The 14,427-nt window shown below is 34.4% G+C and overlaps 1 protein-coding gene across 2 annotated transcripts in view; it reads right to left on the reverse strand.

Moving 5' to 3' along the window:
* Positions 1 to 14,427, reverse strand: part of LOC129722640 (uncharacterized) — a 132,772-nt gene that overhangs the window by 66,623 nt on the left and 51,722 nt on the right. The gene's annotated exons all lie outside the window — the stretch shown is intronic.

Consider the following 14,427-nt stretch of genomic DNA (forward strand, 5'->3'; position numbering starts at 1 on the left):
TTTATATTTATATTTATATTTATATTTATATTTATATTTATATTTATATTTATATTTATATTTATATTTATATTTATATTTATATTTATATTTATATTTATATTTATATTTATATTTATATTTATATTTATATTTATATTTATATTTATATTTATATTTATATTTATATTTATATTTATATTTATATTTATATTTATATTTATATTTATATTTATATTTATATTTATATTTATATTTATATTTATATTTATATTTATATTTATATTTATATTTATATTTATATTTATATTTATATTTATATTTATATTTATATTTATATTTATATTTATATTTATATTAATATTTATATTTATATATATATTTATATATATATTTATATTTATATTTATATTTATATTTATATTTATATTTATATTTATATTTATATTTATATTTATATTTATATTTATATTTATATTCATATTTATATTTATATTTATATTTATATTTATATTTATATTTATATTTATATTTATATTTATATTTATATTTATATTTATATTTATATTTATATTTATATTTATATTTATATTTATATTTATATTTATATTTATATTTATATTTATATTTATATTTATATTTATATTTATATTTATATTTATATTAATATTTATATTTATATTTATATTTATATTTATATTTATATTTATATTTATATTTATATTTATATTTATATTTATATTTATATTTATATTTATATTTATATTTATATTTATATTTATATTTATATTTATATTTATATTTATATTTATATTTATATTTATATTTATATTTATATTTATATTTATATTTATATTTATATTTATATTTATATTTATATTTATATTTATATTTATATTTATATTTATATTTATATTTATATTTATATTTATATTTATATTTATATTTATATTTATATTTATATTTATATTTATATTTATATTTATATTTATATTTATATTTATATTTATATTTATATTTATATTTATATTTATATTTATATTTATATTTATATTTATATTTATATTTATATTTATATTTATATTTATATTTATATTTATATTTATATTTATATTTATATTTATATTTATATTTATATTTATATTTATATTTATGTTTATATTTATATTTATATTTATATTTATATTTATATTTATATTTATATTTATATTTATATTTATATTTATATTTTTATTTATATTTATATTTATATTTATATTTATATTTATATTTATATTTATATTTATATTTATATTTATATTTATATTTATATTTATATTTATATTTATATTTATATTTATATTTATTTTTCTATTTATATTTATATTTATATTTATATTTATATTTATATTCAAATAAAATGTTTTGGATTTTCAGTAAGTTTCTTACAAAAGGAATTTGATGATTTGTACGCCTTCAAGTTTGTGCACACAGATATCGCTTTGTGACACTTTTCACGTTACTTTTTAATATTTTTGAAATGTTATGATATAACAAAACATCCTTCTATTGCTTGAAGTGCATCATTGAGGCATACATAACAATTCGTTATGATGGCAATTTGGACCTATTTGCTTCAATAATTATCAAACTATAGTCTTCCTATCTGCGCATTGATTAGTTGGTTGAAGAAAATTGTCATCTCCTCTTTTGCTGAATGAAGAATAAATCGTATCATAAGATAGCAAGTAAATGGAAATAACATGGCACGTAAACTATTCTTTATGAACGACTTCCAGGAACATTAATATCTACGAATGCAACGTTTTGAGTAGACTCTCATGAAGGTAAATTGCAGGCTTTGCGATTATTATAGCTGCTTCCATAGCAAATTCGTTGTCTTTAGGACCGTTAGGTGTTTTTTGTCAACTTGATTGGTCTCGAGGCTTCAATTAACTCCTCTGGAGGTGGAATGGTACGAATAGTCCCTTGTGGTTGATGACGAAGATAATTAACCCATGTTTTCGCTGGTGATGTCATATGGTATCACGGGAAAATTCAACTTTATGACTAAGAACAGTTAGAGAATAAATCGATCTTCCGTTTGAAACACGTTTTTTTCTTGTGGTTGTGGCTAGCCAAAAATTAGAATTCAAATTGACGCTGCGTTTTATAAAAGCAGTGAGGGAGACTGGGAATACTTAATCCCTTCATTGCTTAGTAGCGCACTGAAATAAATTTGCTGTCTATCACAGCGTAAGCAATTCGATTTGCATATTTGTGTTGTTTTAGCGATTGCTTTTTTTTCAACAACGGACTTCTCACCACAGAATGATAAAAAAAACTCGTTCAATTTTTTAAGTCAGGAAGCACTGCTTGCATTTTACTACCAAACATATCTGACCTTGTGAATGACTCCGATTATCTACACAACCGGAATGCGAACAAGTTTTGCTTCCCACTTTGATCTTTATAATTGGCGTCGAACGATCACGTTATTGATCGCTTTGAAGTGCATAGGAGTAAATGCCGGCAGTGTTGGGGAATAGGGACCATCCATTAATGATGTCACGCGTTTAGGGGGGGAGGGGGTTTCTTTTATTGTGACATTTTGTGACATATGGTGGAGGGAAGGGGGGGTTAGCTTGAGTGTGACATCACATTTCAACTAAAAAAATAAATATAAAAAAGTCACATACCTAACCACAGAGTTCAACTCAGTACTATTTATGATATTCGCATCATTCATTCATAGTTCTACGATCCCTTTTTTCCTTAAGATTTGCTTAAGATAAAATAAATGACAATTTTTTAAAGAAGCATTATGTTCGTTTATTCTGTTTTACCGTGCATGTTTGTTTATGAATGACAGCGCAACTTCATTAATTGTTTTAGTCTCTCAATTTTATAAAAATTGTTACAAAACGTAAAAAAGAATGCTTGGCTATTGTAACATGTGGAGAAGATTTGGGTTGCGAATTGAGTGAAGAAGAGGAACTAAATATGGATGGTCTTTCAAAAAGCAGCAATGATTGATGTTGCAGTTACTGCCTCGGTTTTCTATGTTGTGTTACAGTTCAAATACTTTGCCCTGTTAACATTGCTAAGAGCGTGCAGAGCCGAAGCAGAGAGATTACGGCATACTAGAGATCGTGATGAATCACCATGAGATACGTGCTATAGTTCAGGGGAAGGTGAATTATTAAAAGAATTCCCCCCCTTACACCGGAGTAAACGATTTACACAATGAATATAGAATTAAAGATATACATAATAATTTAGAAATGAATAAGTTATCAGAGTTAGGAGAACAAATTACAATAGGATTAAGAGGATGATTGGCGGCTAACGGTCAAATTGAAAATTGTACCAACATAACACTTAGAATCAGGATTCACACAAAACACTTACACCGTATAGATCTGCCGGAAAAAGGGGATAAAGAATACGGGAGGACAAAATGTAAAGAGAAATAAGGGAAGTTGGCTTGAGAGGAGGGCTGGAGCGACTAAAAGGAGAGAAGGCTCGAGCACTCCATTCTAATCCAGCAAGCGGACGAGTATAGTAAAGTTAAAATTAATAAAACCTGTGAATATAACCTGTGCATTAGTAAAAAAATAAGAAAAAAGTTCAGCGCATCTTGCGCTTACCAGCGGCAGTCAGGTAAATCTTGCTTCAAATTAGAAAACTGCCAGATCGAGCCTTGCGAAAGAATTCTGAGCCCAGCCATTTCCCTCCCCTCACCTAGACCCATTCAGTATTGGCTCGAAAGAAGCGGAGAGCACGCGGTGCCAGATATAGAACGGCAGACTCACGTTAACTGTCCGGAATTCCCACGGGGACCAGCAACCACCCACACGTGGGCAGCATCATCGAAGGACGAAGGAACCACATGGTAGTGCACGAGTAACATCTACCGTTACCTTCCCGAAAACAGCATATCCCGTGAACGACAGCCACCGTAGCCTACCCCGAAAGCAGCAGCCGTTCCACCCCCGAGAGTACCACCAAGCAACACAGTAGCTGTGCGGCGAGAGCAAACGAGTGAACTTCACCCACCGTTTACCCGATAGATTCAGCCCATCCAGTCCCCCGAGTCACCCGAAGTAGATCACCCGTCAGAACAAGCATCCCGAGTCATCATCCGAGGCGGTTTCAGCAGCCGGCCGGCCCCCCCTACGCACACACACCCACCCAAATTGTAAGTTAGTGAAAAAAAATTTAACCTAATTTAGAGAGAGTTTTCGATAGAGCCGTCTGCATCCCTGATCGGTGTCAGAAAGCCGCCCTCGAGAAGGAGAGTTTCTCCCTCGAGATCGAGCTAGCCTTGGCAAAAGAGGTCGTGAGAGCCCACCCCGCTAGTCCCCAGAGGAACGACCAGGGACTTGGGGAAATTAGACGTGACCCTTCCGGTAACGTACCACAGTAACAGTTGTCGATATGCGACTCCATCAACAGCATCAGCATAAGGATTCCTTATACTAAAAATTAAACGCCTTTTCTAGCTATCTTCTATGAATTTTTTTTCTTTTTAGTGTCGGGTTTTCTTCCAGTATAATCGTTCTTATTTAGAAAAAATGCATTTTCAACAAATTTTTCAATTTTCATTCAATTAATACCAAAAAGGTGGCGGGGGGGGGGGGGGGGGGGCGGGGGTTTGTATAAGATATGTGACGTAACAAAGGCCAGGGGTCAAGGAAGATGTGACAGTTTGTGACAAGGGGGAGGGGTGAAATTTAATTTTTTTTAATGGATGGTCCATTTTATTTATTTATTTATTTATTTATTTCGTCAGGCAAATGTAAACTACAGTTATAATAATACAATGCTTTCTTATATTCATGCAATGCTACAGTATTCCAGAACTGGTCGGACGTATGTAATATACAAAATATACAATAGTTTAATTGTATATGGGTCTTGAAAATTATGGCCGAAGCGTTTTATTAGGCCCAGCATACTATTTGCTTTGTTGATTATTGTGTTATAATGTTCTATGAATGTAAGTTTGGAGTCTAAGACTACGCCTTTATTTTTCTACTGGTTGGTTTCCTAAGAAAATGTCTGTTGGTGGTATTACTGTTTTTCTGCAGAAGGCTATTGAATTACAATTTTTAATGTTGGGTTGCAATAGACTTTTGTGGCACCAAGTGTAGAATACATTGATTTCATTCTGGAATATTTCGAAGTCTTCTGCATTGATTATTTCTATAAAGAGCTTCATGTCGTCAGCATATACAAGCACATGTATTGACTTAAGAAGAAAGGAAATGTCATTCACGTATAGTATAAAAGAAGAGGGCCCAGGTGAGAACCTTGAGGAACCCCAGAAGTTACTTCTATTGGGTTTGAAAATGAATTTTGAAAGCGGACTATTTGTGTTCGATTTGATAAGTATGACTGCAGCCATTCCAAAAATTTTGTTTCAGTTCCGTATTTTTCGAGCTTGAAGAGCAATAAAGGTATGTCAATTCTGTCAAATGCCTTGCTAAAGTCCGTATAATGAGCTTCTACGTGGTTGCCGTTGTCCATTACTGTCAAAGCGAAAGTTATGAATTCCAAATGATTTGTGGTAGTTGATCGACCTTTCTAAAAGCCGTGCTGTTGAGTTGTAATTTGGTGTTTTACTTGCTGAAAGATTTTTTCATTAATTATTGATTCAAATAATTTTGGAATGCATGCAATAATGGCAATTCCACGATAATTACGAATGTCAGATTTAGCGCCAGATTTGAAAATTGGCACTAAATATGAAGTTTTCCAGACTTCTGGGAAAATTCCATTTCGCAGGGACATATTAAAGAGGTGTTGTAATGGTGTAGATAGTTCTTCTGCCAAGTTTTTGAGAAAAATTGGAGCTATTCTGTCAGGTCCAGGACCTTTCGTAGCGTCTAAGTTTTTAAGTGCGTTCTGAATTTCGAATTCAGATATTTTATTGACAGATAATGAATTCGAAAATTCGGGAAAATACGAGAAGTATTCGCGGTCGCGATCTGTTTCTTCATATGTGGTGTATATTTCTTAAAAAAAAGTGGCAAAAAGACTACAGATTTCATTACTAGTTTGTCCTCATTACTGTCAAGATGCATTCGTGATGGAAAGTTGTTACTTTTTAGTTTGGTTTTTACGTAATTGAAGAAGTTCTTAGGGCAAGACTTGATTTGATGTTCGATTTTACGATTATGTTCTTCATGTGCAATTTTAATGGCTGCGTCAAGTTGACAGCAAATTTCTTGGTAATTTTGAAGATTTTCGCTATTGTTGTCTTTTTTGTATATTTTATGTGTTTTTTGTTTTCTATTTTTTAGGTTCTTCAATTGTGGATTAAACCACACAATGTCATATTTAGCGCCAGATTTGAAAATTGGCACTAAATATGAGGTTTTCCAGAGTTCTGAAAAAATTCTATTCTTCAAAGACATATTAAAGAGGTGTAGTAAACTGCCGGTACCCGCATAACTGTCCCATACTGATTTTGGTCACTTTTGAGTTATCATCGGGAATCGACTTAATTGTTGTCATGATTTCTGGAAAAAAATTTAAATTGATACTTTTGTATGGAAAAACATGGAAAAAATACCAAGTTGTTTTTGTCCCATATTGAAAGTACCCGCATTACACTGTCGTGGGCTGGGATTTTGACGTAAACGCCAAATTTGCAAATTTCGATTTTTTACTTAATACTATAGTATTAATAGCCCACTTCAAAATGCTGGTTGCCGTTTTTAAAAATATTGAAAAATAGCTGAGAAATATCAAAGACAAAAATTGACGTTAGCGCCATTTTATATAGAAATGACGATGAGATAGGAGTGCTGCGATGCTTCTGGAGCGATTTTGTGTTTCTGGCGCTTACGTCAAAACGCCAGCTCACGGCAGTACAGTCCCACTGCATGGTGGTACAAACTGCAAACATATAATGTTGCTCCAGATTAGTGTATAACGGATTACTTTAGGCATATAGAAGTATGTCATTTAATTAACTAGACTAATGTTGTTTTTCTATAGTACAATTTACGTTGCCAATCATACTTCCGGTTGCTGGTTGAATTTATATGTGATGGGACAAAAAATGCAAGTACTTTTGAAATGTACCCGCATATTCTGTCCCATTTTGCAGGTTATATAACGTAAAACCAATTCCAGCTATGGTTTATTGTTCTCAACGATAAACTTGTGGTGCCATGAAACTGTTATGGTCATTTGTTCTGGATGTAATTGTTGAGAATCCGAAAATTCACGGATAATATTGAACTGCCGTTTTCTCAACATGTTGTTTTTCATTATGGGACAGTTATCCGGGTACCGGCAGTAAAGGTGTAGATAGTTCTTCTGCCAAGTTTTTGAGAAAAATTGGTGCTATTCTGTCTGGTCCAGGACCTTTTAAGTGAGTTCTGAATTTCGAATTCAGATATTTGATTGACAGATAATGAATTCGTATATTCAGGAAAATACGAGATATACTCGCGGTCTGTTTCATCAAATGTGGTGTATATTTCTTGAAAAAAAGTGGCAAAAAGACTACATATTTCATTACAAGTATGCCCTACATTACTGTCAAGATACATTCGTGATGGAAAGTTGTTACTTTTAAGTTTGGTTTTTACGTAATTGAAGAAGTTCTTAAGGCAAGACTTGATTTGATGTTCGATTTTACGATTATGTTCTTCATGTGCAATTTTTATGGCTGCTTCAAGTTGACAGCAAATTTCTTGGTAATTTTGAGTATTTTCGCTATTGTTGTCTTTTTTGTATATCTTATGTGCTTTTTGTTTTCTATTTTTTAGGTCCCATACATGTAGCAATTGGTTTTTTGTTTTTTCGTGATATGCGAAAAGCCGGGTTACCCACATTTAAATTTTTCGCCTTTAACATAATTTGTAAAAATAACAGTACAGAATCCTGAACCTGAAAAAAATTTCATTCATAAAAACCTGACGAAGCCACACAAGTACATCATTTCGTGTGATTGAAGCATACAAAGTTCATAAATAGAAAATAAATAAATGGTAGTTTTCAAAACACCCAAATCAACCAAATTCATCAAACGTTGATCAGTCATACCCTCATCGTACATACCGTCCTCTAACGACGAAAAACTCGATCAAAGAAAGTGAAAATCTAACGAAAAAATAAAACCCTCCTCGCACTTCCACCGATCTCACTTTCAGGCCTATACCAGCCAAGGCTGAACACTACCGGCATTCCACATTCGGCACACGCGCGCGTACACATCACAAGCGCTTCCTCATTCGCCACACATCCACCCTGTCATTATTGCCAGCTGTTGTTGTACTACGATGATGTACCCTATTGTAGCGAGCATGAACTTCTTCGAAGCGCACGCTTCTGTCTGAGCATGACCTCGTTTTTTTTGCTACTGAACAACAATCGCACCACGAATCACGAGTCGAACTAAAATAAACAACAACAACTAACCTCCCGGTGCGGTGGCTAAGCTTTCACTTCTACTTCTTGATCATCTCTCCAACTGCCCCAAAAGAGCAACGGAAAGCATATTTTTATGTATATGTAAGACGTGCGAAATTCTCGCCCTCGCGATCAATCTTTCTCCGCGTGTGCATCAGCCCGAACTCAAGCTATTCAGAAGAGCGAAAAATTCGAACAAGAGCATAAAAAATCGGTCGGACCCACTTCCCCGCAAAGCTTTCTGCACGGCTTGGAGCGGAGAAATCAAACTCCGTTAATTAGTTACCAGGCAGTAAACACATGTTTTTTTGTATGTTCTGTTCAATTTTTCATTTAGATTTGATGAGGGTAAGATATTTAACTGTTTATTATTACCGTGACCTTATTGCTCTAGGGCCTGGGGCAAAGACCGCTTTAGTGTGGTTCATCCGCTAGAATCGGGGAAAGCAGCCCACCAATTGTGCGTCAACTTCATGCGAAAATCGGACAGGCTGAAAACTGGACCGACATGATACTTACACGAGATAAAAGCAATTCAACATCGACTGCGGTCGCGTTCATGGAAGTGCGCCACAACGGCGGCGGCGGCGATTTTTATTGCGGTTGTAATCTCTTGAGTAAAACTTGACCCACTTTCGGGGACCCTGTTTTTGCATCGGTAACACCGTCGGTTGTCTATGTCGTGCGAAGACTGGGGCATTCACTTTGAAGAAAGCGAACCAATTTCTCAGCTATAAAAGGTTTTTACGGGTACATTGTGATTAGGCGAATTTGGCCACGGGAAAGATCGTTGAAAAAAAAAAGAAAAGATCTCAATGAGCCGAAGGTATCGTTTTTCTATTGTGCTATCAGCTATGCTCTGCTGCCCAATTTTCGTTATTTTCTTTCACTCAATATAGCTGTTTGCAATTTCGATTGCGGTATTGCAACAATAGCCAGGTAACAGATCTTTTTCTCCACTGGCGAAGTTATTCTTCGCAAACGAAAACAAGCAAGGCAGAACGTTATTGGAGTTAAGCCGCAATCGTTTTAAGTCTCGAAATACACTTGAAGATTTGCGAAGGTAGTGCTCCATCCCGGGCAAGCACCAGGTTTTGGAATGGAATGCACTTTTCAATTTCGAAAGTGGGAGAGCGAATGCTTCTCAGCAGAATATTGCTATGTATTATGTGGTGGACTCCGTCAATTAATGGTTGGCCTACAACAATTCTTCCAGATGGTGTTCGGTTTGATTTTTAATTCATCTATCTGCTTCTGTTTGATAGCCCTTTACGCAAACTTCAACAAATCAAACAAACAGCACATCATGTCATACCTACAATATTGTTTAACAATTCGACGATGAATTTGAAAAATTTAGTACAAATTTTATACTGAAACGCTCACTCATTGAAAGCGTTTGAAAACGAATTTTTTATTTTAAAAAAAATAAAGTCCACATTGCAACTAATATGTACTAAGACTTTTTTAAGCCAAATATCAAATTGAAAAATGATCCCAACTATGTGGTTCATAGATTAGATGAAATTCACGGTTCCAACTGAAAGAGTTGCAATTAGAATAAATTGCCGGATTGAACATCATGATCATCGTTATCTTGAGAGAAAATTTATTGAAACAATCAAAGTAATGAAATGATGTTGATTGCTTACCTATGACTTTTTGTGATAGAAATCGGTTTTAAAGTTGAAAGTTAGATTTTTAAAATTAAGTAACCATCAATTCTGATAGGAATATTTGACATTTGCAATTATTGACACCAGGAATTATTCTGTCCCAAAGGTTTCTAGTTCTCAATTGGTCCAGTAATGAAGGATGAAAATCGGCGAAAAATGTATTAAAGTGTCAATATCAATGTTTTCGTGTCCCTGTTCAACAATTATACATTAAAATTGACAAAAAGGGGTTATGTGAAATTTCAAAATTTTAGAACTGAAGTAGAAAATTAGTGAAAAACACCATTCAGGAAAATTCATAAGAAATCTTCAGAACCGATTTTAGCAATGAAAGATGGTGTTGATATGATATAACCAATGAAAAAAGGCTCAAAGACTTGCTCAGCAGTTCGAAAATTTTCATAATTCTAATTTGAATTTGGTTAGTCTAGTTGAAGATGAATTGTCAATTTGTCAATATAATTAAACTTCTACCTAAAGTGTTGACACCAAATTAAAATGGGATAAGATCAATTATTCAAAGTTTCAAAAATTGATTTCAAAAATGCACTTGATGACGATAGGATTTTTTCATTTAAATTGAACATCATGAGAAAAATTGCAAAAGAGCGCATCACATTATATGGAAGGATACTAAACAATTTGAAAAAAAGGGCAACCATATACATTGCCGTTTCTGATATGGCTGAAACACTGCACAAATAGGATATTGGCTTCATTTTCGTCAGGTTTAACCTATTACCTTTCGGGGGTAAATGATGTCTTACAGCGTTAATTTCTTGCATAATGGTTCTTTATAATGCAGAGCATCTTCATGGAAAGATTACTTTGCTATGACTTCATTCACCTCTCGGACGATAACTGTAAAAGCTAACGATAACAGCTTACAATGTGTCGTTTTTGTCGACAAAAAAAAAAACAGATCTTTCAAAAGTAAGTTTTTTAGGACACTCAATCTACAATTATTTTTTGATCTTTTTTTTCATGGAGATTTTTTTTAAATATAAGTACTATCTACAAATTTACTAAAGACATCACATATATCCAACAATTCATGTTGGCTGTTGGATAAACAAAAGTTTTATTGAAAATTTTAAGTATTTTGTGTTATTTCTAAACTATGATAACCATCAATGTTTAGTTAACCTTTTGTAGTTTTCATTGAAAAAATAGATTTTAATAAATGAGCTTTTTAAAAATTATTTAATATAATTTTTTTTGGAAGAAACTGTTTAACAGTGCGAAGTGTTTTTTGGAAGACTAAATTATTTTCTGAAACATTTGCGAAGATCGCTAGCTTCTTCTGAGATTACGAAGGTGAGACCGAATGAGCTGCGAGTTATCCAGCAAACGATTGCTGGTTACGACCTCTTCACGAGAGAATATCGCGTGTACATCCCTGCCAAGCATGTGGAAGTCAAAAGTGTGTTTACCGATGGGAATCTCACAGTCGATGACATTTTGCGGAATGGGGTTGGCTGTTTTATGAACCCCTTGATGCAAAATGTAAAAATTCTGGATTGCAAGCAATTGCCTTCAGTATCCATCGAAAAAGGGAGGAATCAAAACTCTTTCCTGCAGATTTCTTTCGGGTGACCTTTGCCGGTTCTGCATTACCGAACTACATCCTTCTGGACAGGGTTTGTCTGCCAGAACTGCAAGCAGTTGGGTCATACGGCCACCTACTGCTGCAACGAGGCACGTTGCAGTAAGTGCGAAAGTAATCACGCTGAAACCACTGGCAACGAGTAAGCTGAAAAGTGTTTTTATTGTGGGGGCTCTCGGTATGACCTGTCCCGCGTACAAACAGCACGAGGAGAAAATGTAGCGTTCCTTTAAGGAGCGATCATAGTGTTCTTTCGCAGAAGTTCTAAAGAGAACTGAGCCAGGTATATGATTCTGTCGAAGGGTGTCCTTATACCTTGCCTGAAGGATCTAGAAAGAGGAGAATAATGAACTCGCCTAATCTTTCTTGCAAAGGTCGTAGGATAACCCCAAGCGGGATGCCAAATATACCAACTCAAAAAGGAAGCGATGTAGAAAATCCGAAACAGGCACCTTCTGGTTTACAAAATTTGATATAAAACCAGGAATACTCACCGCTTCCTGGGGCACGAAAACCCCTTTTGCCCTTCTCCCAACAGTAAAAACATTTTTGAAACAACTTGGTCCCTCATTTCAGCTATCATATCTTTCGTTGACTAATACGTCGAAAGAGGTAAGGAATTTAATCACTATATTACAGTGGAATTGCAGAAGCATCTTGGGGATGATTCAATCTGTTTTCTCATTTAATAAACACAAATAATTGTGATGCTTTTGCGCTTCGCGAAATTTTTCTAAATTCAAATAATCGTCTCAAATTCCACGATTTTAACATAATCCGTCGAGACCGTGAATCACATAGTGGAGGAGTACTTTTAGGGATTAAAAAGTGCTATTTCTTTTTCAGAAACAGCGTTACCGATTAAACAAATCGTTCTGGCTCTAAAAAAAGTTATAATCAACAATACTCTTTTTCGCATGAACCTTTCTCACAAATTAGTCGAAATTAAAAACGAAAACTAACAATAGCACAAAATGACATCATTAACCCATAGTAATATTTGTTCAATGTTTCAGTGAAATAAAAAATGACAGTAAAAAAAAAGCAGGAGCGTGGGATCTAAGACACGACCGCATAACATTGGACTATGGTATTTTTGTATTACATCAAAATGAATAGTAGGCGGGATTGTAACCCTAGTGTCCACTTCATATTGGAATCAGAAAAACCTTTACTTCCAAGACAAACATTTAATTTAGTAAATTAGGTATTATTTTCCTTTCTCAGCAAAAAGCAAACTAAACGAATCTATTTGAAATTATAGACAGATCCGAACAATATTACCAACATATCTAGACATGTTCAGAAATGCTATGCAATACTACCGTGCCGGGTAGTCAACCTGCTGTGGAACGCTGCGATCGATGAGTCTTCTGCTCAGCTGCAGCAATTGGTTATGAAATGGATACTAAGCCTTGGTGCTACATTCCGATTTGGAACTTGAACTTCTGTTTATTTATACACAGACTTCGCAGCCGACTGTTTAGTGTACAGGGTAATTGCGGAGCTAGCGCTACGATCCTACTGACACTAACAGTCTCTCCCGAGCCGACACTCGAACCTACGACGACTGGCTTGTTGGCCCAGCATCGTATCTCGAGACCATCTGGGAGACAACGGATGAAATGGATACTAAACTTCTGCAAATTACAAATTACGTAACGTATGAAGGGGGAGGTGAGGGGAGTTTAGTTTCCATAACTTATTGTTACATATGGGGGGAGGGGCCATTAGTTATTGTTACATATGGGGGGGAGGGAAATGGTTAAAAAGCTATAATCTCTCATTTTACTCCAGTTTGAGCTTTAGGGCAAAACCTGTGTTTACCAGTATAGTTATTTGGCATGGAAAATCATTGTTAATAAACAATAAACTAACCTATGTTATCACTAACATCGGTGTTGTTTGATGCCGCATAACTTTTCCGGGTTGGAAATCCCTGCTCTGCCGTGTGTAGGTACTGACAAGCAAATGGCCTTTGGGTTGTACCCATTTCACAGCAGCATGCAACCTTAGCAAGCACTGTTCTTTGCAGCCATAAAGCAGGGCTTTAACATGGCACGATGGTCGAGAATCGTGCCGCGGCAACACAATCGCAGCTCTTGTACGTATAGCAAAGTACTTACAAACCAGTTTTAGTGACCGCGGTTGAGAAGTGTGTATGCGCGGCTGATTTGGGTCAGTTTTGTTCGTTTCAACTTGCCCGTAGGACGCTTAAGAAAATAAAAAGCTTTTCGTACTTATCTAAACGCAACACTCGGGAGACGGAGTTCATAGCAAGTTTAGGTTGCAATGGAACGAGTGAAAATAGTAAAAAAAACGACATAAATTGCGGTGGTGTAACAACTCCTTTCACCATTCGCTATCTGTGCGTTTTAAACGTTTCTAATCTGCATGCCGGGCCAAGGCATGATCGTTGCAGAAGGCCATTTGCTGTTTTTTTTTTTCAACATCACGAGTGGGTGTGTTCCGGATACGAGGCTGTTCAATTAGGAGGGGCTTCGCAGTCAGTTTAGTTGAACCGGTATCATAGCAAAATAGAGTAATACGATATAATCACAGGTAATTGATAAATAATTGATCGAATCTATATAACAAGTAACCTGCAATAATAAAGTGTAAATCTATTAAACATATTTGTTGCTTCCCTTTGTAAGCACTGTTTCTGTAAATGATAGCTGCTGGTTGTGTAGTGTAGTTTTTTGAAAACGTACAATTTACTTGAACTATCCAGTTAAAAACAAAATGGAAAACACA

Source organism: Wyeomyia smithii, chromosome 2, assembly GCF_029784165.1.
Source record: "Wyeomyia smithii strain HCP4-BCI-WySm-NY-G18 chromosome 2, ASM2978416v1, whole genome shotgun sequence".
NCBI classification, from domain to species: domain Eukaryota; kingdom Metazoa; phylum Arthropoda; class Insecta; order Diptera; family Culicidae; genus Wyeomyia; species Wyeomyia smithii.